The sequence below is a fragment of the Ursus americanus genome, chromosome 21 (assembly GCF_024610735.1).
Source record: "Ursus americanus isolate L20-20 chromosome 21, mUrsAme1.1.p, whole genome shotgun sequence".
In the NCBI taxonomy this organism is placed as follows: Eukaryota; Metazoa; Chordata; class Mammalia; order Carnivora; family Ursidae; genus Ursus; species Ursus americanus.
The window spans coordinates 47,205,163-47,213,421 of record NC_142147.1 but is presented as its reverse complement, the minus strand read 5'-3'; positions in this window follow the sequence as shown (position 1 = coordinate 47,213,421).

Genomic DNA, 8,259 nt, shown 5'->3' with positions numbered 1-8,259 from the left:
GAATCTCCTAGGATTTGCCTCCCTTTCTGTTTTTATGAAATCTGGCCATTTGCAACGACGTGGATGGGACTAGAGGGTATTACGCCAAGCAAAATAAGCCAGAGAAAGACAAATACCATATGATTTCACTCATATGGGGAATTTAAGAATAAAACAGATGAATGTAGGGGAAAGGAAGGAAAAATAAAATAAGATAAAAACAGGGAGGACCACATGTTCTTAAATTGGCCTGGGCAGGATCTCCCCAGTGTTCTGGAAGTAGCTGGCACATGGTGGCTGCAGCTAGTCATCTGAGTGCTTGACCAGGGCTTAAAGGATCTGCTTCCAAGATGGCTTTGGGCATCATAGAGCTTTGAACAGGAGGCCTTGGTTCCTCAGTGGATGTCGGAAAAGGCTTGAGTTCCTCACCACATTGGCTTCTCTACAGGACTACACCTACTAACATCATGGGAGAATGATTCGGTTGGAATGGTCGAGCCAACAATCGACCTTCGTAGATATGTACTAACCATTCTGTCTGCTGGAGGCTGTCCTCAAGATCCCGCTGGGTTGCCTAAAGTTTACCCAGGTGCCAATGGGCTGCTGCTATTTCAGTAGCTCAAGGGATACAAGAGCGTCCAGGGGAGTGCTGTAACTGCTATGGGATCTGTTGGTGTCGGGGGTAAAAGTGCAGTGCTTTCTCCGCAAAATCAGGAACACGTGAAGTAAGATGTCACTCTCTGTTGTCAGTCTTTGAATGTTACATGGTAGGAAGGTTAATACAAGTTTCAGGGCGTCTGGAGAGTAGTAAAAGCACCATCCTCGGGGCAGAGTCAGAAACGGAATGGTAGTCTGTAAAGAATGATGGTGAACAAGTTGACTGTAGCTGTAGTGGGGCAGTAGTAGAGAATATAAAGTTGATCGTAACAGTAAGGTCGTATTCTACCAACAAGGTGACATGTGATCATTTTAGAAGGCAGAGTCAGAGACTTAAGATATGTTTCCTTTTTTAATTTTTAGAAATATTTGTTTGAGAGAGAGAGAACCAGAAAGACAGAGATAGCAAGAGAGAGCACGAGAGGGGAGGAGAGGGAGAAGCAGGCTCCCCGCTGAGCAGGGAGCCCGACGCAGGGCTTGATCCCAGGACTCTGGGATTATGACCAGAGCTGAAGGCAGACACTTAATCGACTAAGCCACCCAGGTGCCCCAAGAGATCTACTTCCAAGTAGCTTTTGTGGGTCCAGACAAATTGTAACTGTTCCTCAGAATAGTCCTTAGCCAGAATATAAATATCTCGGGTATATAAAACCCAGCCTAGTGTTACTTCATCATGAGATGGAGAATGAAGCATGCCAACTCGGTGAGACAGTCTACCAGCCCACTAGAATGAGGTGGTATGATGGTAGGTCAGAAATTACGTTTGGTTTATTTGCACTTGGGAGATCTGCATCCAGATGCGTCTCTCCAAGCACTGGAAACACCTAAGCCTGTCATTGCCTTGGACCCCAGGCAGTCAGGAGTACATGCATATCATATTCAACCTCCTGACTTGTTCCTTCTGACTGACATTTGGCTGATCAGTAGGCACAATGTGTCTAAGCACTGGGGATACAACCGTTATAGTGGTTGGACCAGAATGGCCAAGTGAGAAAATAGTAGAAGAGGAGGTCAAAAAGGAGAGGCTAAAAGGGAATACATGAACTCAGAGGTGGAGTTTGGACATATTTACCGCAGATATCAGGCTCGTTAAAGGAAACCTCTTTCTCCATCCAGTAAATCTTTTTAAGGGTCACTCCCCTCTCTGTGGCAGACCTTACTAGATTTTTTTTTTTTTAAATCACGATGAAACTGATGTGAAGATATCAAAAGACAGAGCTAGGCCAAAAGAATTTCGCTGTCCCCTGTATGTGCCGTGAATTGCAACGCCAAGCTATATAGCTGGGTATTATTTTCCCAGCTCCCGCCCACTGCTTGGAAGTGGGGGTCTTCAGTTATCTATCTGGTCTAGGACTAGAGCTGGTAAAGACGCAGTATGTTCTCACCCGTTTTTGGGTGCTTTCCTCCAGGCCAGAGCTGTGGGCCTGCGGTGAAATCCTTATACGGTTTTCTTACCGCATGACGGCACCGAAAGAAAGATACTTTCTTTAACAGTGATCTTAAAATGTAAAAGGTAAGTGCCAGCGGGAGACTTCTCAAAGAGAATCTGAAAACTTTCCGTGTCTTTGTGATTTGTGGAAATATGTCTCTTATAAGACACCCCCGCCCCCCGCTATTTCTTGATTCAAAACAGAAGGCATTGGTGGTTAATTCTGCTTCTCCAAAGAGCAGTCCTGTCAACAAGTGTGGAAGATTTTTCAGAGTCTCCTTCAATAGAAACAAACCGTGGAAAAGTTATTTAAATGAGTTTTAATTGAAAAACTGCGTGTTTATAAAAATTAAAGGTACGTCCGCAGAATAAGAACCTGTAAGGGTTTTCACGAAAATGGTTGCAAGTGCTCATGTCCACGTGGTGGGACGTTGAACCTTGCACCTCCTTTATATCACGGGTGGACAGTGCTTTGTCTTAATTATTGTTAACATTTCACTGTTATTTTATCACCATTGCGATTGTTACTATTATTGTTTCAGATAAATGGCAAGAGTGCAGGTGGCCCCCGCAGGGACACGGATCCCCAGTCCGCTTCTCGCGGGTACGGCCGCCTCTGCGGCGCAGGGGCTTCTGGGGGTTGTAGTCCACAGGCTTCTTGCACATGCGCTTTGGGTCCAGGCGCTCGCTGCGGGCGACTTTGTTTGGGGCGCTGAGGTGAGTCCGGTCCGGACCGCGCCCCCTTCGGAGGCGTCAGGGGCGATGGGGGTGGTGGGTGTGTGTAGCTGCGACCCGGCCCTGTCGACGGGTGGGAGGAGTTGGAAGTGGGGACTGGTGGCCAATGGAAGAGCCTCCTCGGCGGGGCGGAGTGTTGAGGGGCTCGCCCGGCATTCCTGGGAAGCGGTGGGAGAGCTTGAGCTCGGTTTGGGGGGACTGACTCCGGTAGCGCTGCTGCAGGTTTCGGGTTAGGGGCTGTGCATCCCCGCGTCGGGGTCGGTGTCAGTCTTGGAATGTGCTTATCTCTGGCCCGGGGCGAGGACAGGAGGGCGTTGGCTCAGGTTTGGGGGATAATGGTTTGGGCCAAGCGTGCCTGACTGCGGAGAGGAATTGGCCCAAGCAGTTCATCTCTAAGTATGGGGGCCCGCTTAGGCTGTTCATTCCAGGGGGGCGATTCGGGCTCAGCAGCCCTAGGTTCTTGGAGTCTTGGATTCTGAACGCCGTGTTTGGGATTTGGCAGTTCCAACTCCGGGGCGGGGGGGGGGGGGCATCTTTGTTCCCCCAAACTGGGTTCACTTCTTGGTGGGTGTTGAGCCAAAAGACACAACTAAGCCAAAAAAATAGGAAAAGGAAGGATTTTACTTACAACAAATAAAGGGGAACACGTGGGGATATTCTCCAAAGCAGTGTCTTCTGGAATAACAAAACTGGGGAAGTTTTAAGGTAACGGTGCATTCAGATTCATGAAGGGGCTTGTGCGATGGGGAATTCAGCCTGGGATTGGGAGCAAATACCATCTTAGGGTGACAGAGTCCAGGTCTGATCGAAGTCATAAGGGCTGGCAAGGGTCAGCTTCATCAATTCTCTGGCTCCTGTTGGTCTGGTATCTGGGCGCTCAAAGGGGTTTAGATCCGAAAAAGACAGCTCAAGAATGTGCTTCCGGTCACTCCACTTTTGAATCAGCACTGCGAGTTTTACCATTGATTGATTGTCCCTGATAGGATCAGGCTATCTCCTGGCCTGACAGTGGCTCTTTATTCTTACATTCTTTTGTTCCCTTAAAATTATTAACTACTGAGATGTATTCTGCAATTTCAGTGCATCCCAGGAAGTTCTTCATTCCTTGAAGAAGCACCTTCCTGGTGCTTTGGGCAAGTAGTGCCAGTCAGGCTTAGATCTCAAGATGGCTGGGACCCAGAATGAGTAGAATGACTTTTCGTATGTCAAGAGGCTATGTCTCATCTTTCTTGGAGGACCCCTAACTCTTTCTGCTTACATCTTGACTTTTCTCCTCTCTAGTAAGAAATCTGAATGCAGTTTAAAGAGAGCTGCCCCCAATTATTACCCCATCCTCACCTTGCATGCCGTGAGGCAGGGAATGTAAACTTTGAGGCTTATAAGACAAAGAACAAATGGCAAATTGTTCAATTGCAGGCAACAAATTAGAAATTTGAGCACTGACCCTACATTTGATAAAATTAGAGAATTGATGTTAGTTATTTTAGGTGTAATATTAGCACTTTTAAAACTATTTCATATCTTTTAGCATGACATAAGGCAGTCTTTCTGGATGAAACAATATGATGAATATGGTGTCAGGAATATGCTTCCAGATAATATGTGAGGATGTGGGGACGGGGTAGAGGTATAGCTGAAACAAGGGTGACCATGTGGTGATAATTGCTTAAGCTGCATGATTGGTACCTGGGCGTTCATTAGACTCTTCTCTCTACCTCTGCATGGCTTTGAAGTTTTTATGATAAAATATTTTTGAAACAGTTTCCCCGTTAACTAGCTAGGAAGTGTCCTGAGGAAGCACAGAATGTTGAATTTACTCCTAGTTGCATATTGTATGTGGGGGCCAGATGTTGTGAAATCCCCCTCAGACTAGACCCCTGGGCCCTGGGAGTCACTGTGAGCTCAGGGGTGTGGTCAGAGCTTCAGGCATTTAATAAAATTACGAGGTTTTCTTCCTTTTGTAATGAAATTGATTCATAGGTATTTTATGTCTTTTGTCTCCTGCGAATGGGATAATTTTATCTTCTATCTCTGCAAATGTAGGTGTGTTTTTTCAATACCTCAAACCTAATATTTCCAAAACTGAGCTCTTGATCCTCCACAGAACTGGCCCCTATAAAACCTTGCTCATTTCTGTAAATGGCATCTCTATCCTTCCAGTCAGTGAGGCCAAAGCCTCCACTCCCTGCCTTCCACCCCAGATTCAAGTGATCAGCAGATCCCACTGACTGTATCTTCAGTATAAATGCAGACCCCAGCAACTTCTCACTGCCTCCACCTCTACTTTCCTGACCCAAGGCCCCAGCATCCCTTGCTGGGATTATCGTGATAACCTCCTACCCGGTCTTCCTGCTCCCCACCTCTTGCCACCGTTAGTCCATTCTTAACAGCAGCCAGAGGAATTGTGTTGATACGTAAGTGAGATCATGTCACCCCTCTGTTCAGAATTCTCCTGTTGTTGCGTCTAATGAGAGTCACAGCCACAGTCCTTAAAATGGCCGAGAAGACCGCGTACCATCTGGCTCACATTGACTTTGATTTCATCTGATCGCTGGTTTCCTCACTCACTCTTCAGCCACATGCCATGCATGCTGCCTCCTCTGGGTGCTGATGCTTTTGCTGTTCCCTCTGCCTAGGATGCTCTTTGTCCAGATGTTTGTATTGTCCACTCCCTTACTTCATGAGGTCTTTGCCTACAGATCACCCCAGTGAGTCTTCTCCTGACCTCCCATTTCACTCCCTATCCCCCTGCCCCATTTTTTTCTTCATAGCCCTTATTACTGCTATATCTTCAGTGTCCATATCACTGCCTGGCAGACAGTAGGCACTTAATAAATACGTGTTGAACGAGGAAATGCCATCCTTGATCTCCCTGAGCTTATAGCCAAAGGTGGAAGATAATTAAGCAACCACAGTATTATAGTGCTATGATAGGAGAAATGCCAGCCACAGTAGGTTATCTGCCATGGTCTGAATGTTTGTATCCCCTGAAATTCATATGCCAAAATGCTAAGGCCCAGCGGGATGGTCTTAAGAGGTAGGGCTTTAGAAGGTGATCATGGCATGAGGGCAGAGCCCTCATGAATGAGATCAATGCTCTTATAAAACAGGATCTAGAGAGCTCCCCTCCCTGTTCTGCCATGTGAGGATACAAGAAGAAGTCTGTGATACAGAAGACGGCTCTCCCCTCATGGTGCTGGCGCCCTTGGACTTTCAGCTTCCAGAACTGTGAGAAGGAAATTTGTTGTTTATTTTATTTTTTTTTTAGATTTTTTTTATTTATGTGAGAGAAAGAGTGAGTGAGAGAAAGAGAGAGAGAGAGAGAGCAGAGGGAAAGGGAGAGGGAGAGGGAGGAGCAGCCTCCCCACCAAGCAGGGAGCCCGACGTGGGCCTCGATCCCAGGACCCTGGGATCCTGACCTGAGCTGAAGACAGATGCTTAACCGACTGAGCCACCCAGGTGCCCCCAAATTCTGTTGTTTGTAAGCCACCCCATCTGTGGTAGTCTGTTAGAGCGGCTTGAACGGATGCAGACGGTACCCAATGTAGTGGGGGTTATCAAGGAGGGCTTCCTGAGGAAGTAACACCCAGACTGGGACTTGAAGAATGATAATAATAGCAACACAGCATCCAGACTCTGAGATTCTCCGGAATTTGGCCCCTGGTGATGTTCCCAGCATTATCTCACCCACCCTGACCTGTTAGTCTGCGTCCTGGCCTCTGATGGGACCCCAGCATTCCACATGCATGTCTTTTCACCCACACGGCCACTCTTGCTCATTAGTCTTTTCCTTCCTTGTCAGTTTGGCAGGCGCCTGTTGTTTCTTCAGGCCTCAGTTATCATCTCTTGAAAGCCTTCCCTGAGAGCCTGGGCCCCTCCCGGGCTGTGCTGGGTTCCTGTTCCCTGGGTCTTTGTTCGATTTTGTGGAAGGTCTATTGCAGTCCTTCTCACATTCCGGTGAATTTATTTGCTCACCTCTCTGCCCCCTAGTCTGCCTACCTTTGGATCAGAGACTGGATTTTACTTTGACACCTGGGGCACTGAGCAGGCAGCCCTGTACACGAGAGCCAGCACGTCTCGACTGGTCATTTTACGCTAGGCCCTGCTCTGAGCACTTCCCATGTAATGACTTACCGAGTTCCCGCACGACACTGACAAATAGGTTCTCTCAACATCTTGTCTTGTACACGGGAAGGAACTGAGGCACCAGGAGATAGTTTGCCCCAGGGCACACAAGCCAATGGATGATGAAGCCAGGCCTCAGACCCAGGCAGTCTGGGTTCAGTCTGCTTTATTTTTTTTTTTTTAAGATTTTATTTAGTTGAGATAGCAAGAGCGAGAGAGAGAGAGAGAGAAAGCATGAGCAGGGGCAGAGGGAGAAGCAGGCTCCTCACTGAGCAGGGAGCCTGACGTGGGGCTCCATCCCAGGACCTGAGCCAAAGGCAGATGCTCAACTTACTGAGCCACCTGCCCCCCCTTTTAACAGCTAGGTTCTGACTCCCGTGCACATGTGTGCAGGTTGGGTTCTGCACGAGGAGACCACACTGCGCTGTGCCGTTCACATAGGATACACACACAGTTTTTCAGCAAGTAGCGGTAAAAGTGCTTTCTTTGTTCTAACAAAAGCAGTATATTACAATAATTTTCCAACGAGTGGGAGAAAAGCATCTTGAAGAAGGGCTGCATTTTTCTAGGAAGTCCAAAGGCAAATTGGCATGGGCTAGAGACAGCCCTGCCTGCAGTCCTGCCGCAGGCCCTTAGGGCTGAAGTTAGATCTCATAGAGTCCTTTGGCTCAGATACTCACGGATCACAGATACATACCCTTGTCATCATCCCATGAGGTTTACTCTCTCACACACATGGAAGAAGTGGTCTTTATCCTGTTCCCCAGATGATTGCACACGATTGCTAGGTACATCCGGAAGAGTTCAGGTTAGTGTCTCTCCTCAGTCCTGAATCCTCTAGAAATTCCGAGAAAAAGAGCCAGGAATCTGGAAGCGGGATTTGGGGGCTTATATTTCCCATTGTGTTTCTGGACAGTTGCAGTTCCAAATTCAACTGCTGCTTTCCCCCTGGGTCTTCTTCCCCTCAAGAGGTTGCTGTGGGCACCTGGTCTCCGTCCTGCTGCAGTGACTCAGATCAGAGTGATGATCGGATCGAGTGAGCGTCTGTGGGAGAGAGCTGTGTGTGCTTGGGCAGGTGGGGGAAAAACAAGGGTCTTGGGGCATCATGTCCCTAAGGCAAATTGGGGGGGCGCCTGGGTGGAACAGCGGTTAAGCGTCTGCCTTGGCTCAGGGCGTGATCCCGGCGTTATGGGATCGAGCCCCACATCAGGCTCTTCCGCTATGAGCCTGCTTCTTCCTCTCCCACTCCCCCTGCTTGTGTTCCCTCTCTCGCTGGCTGTCTCTACCTCTGTCGAATGAATAAATAAAATTTAAAAAAAAAATAGTTCCTAAGG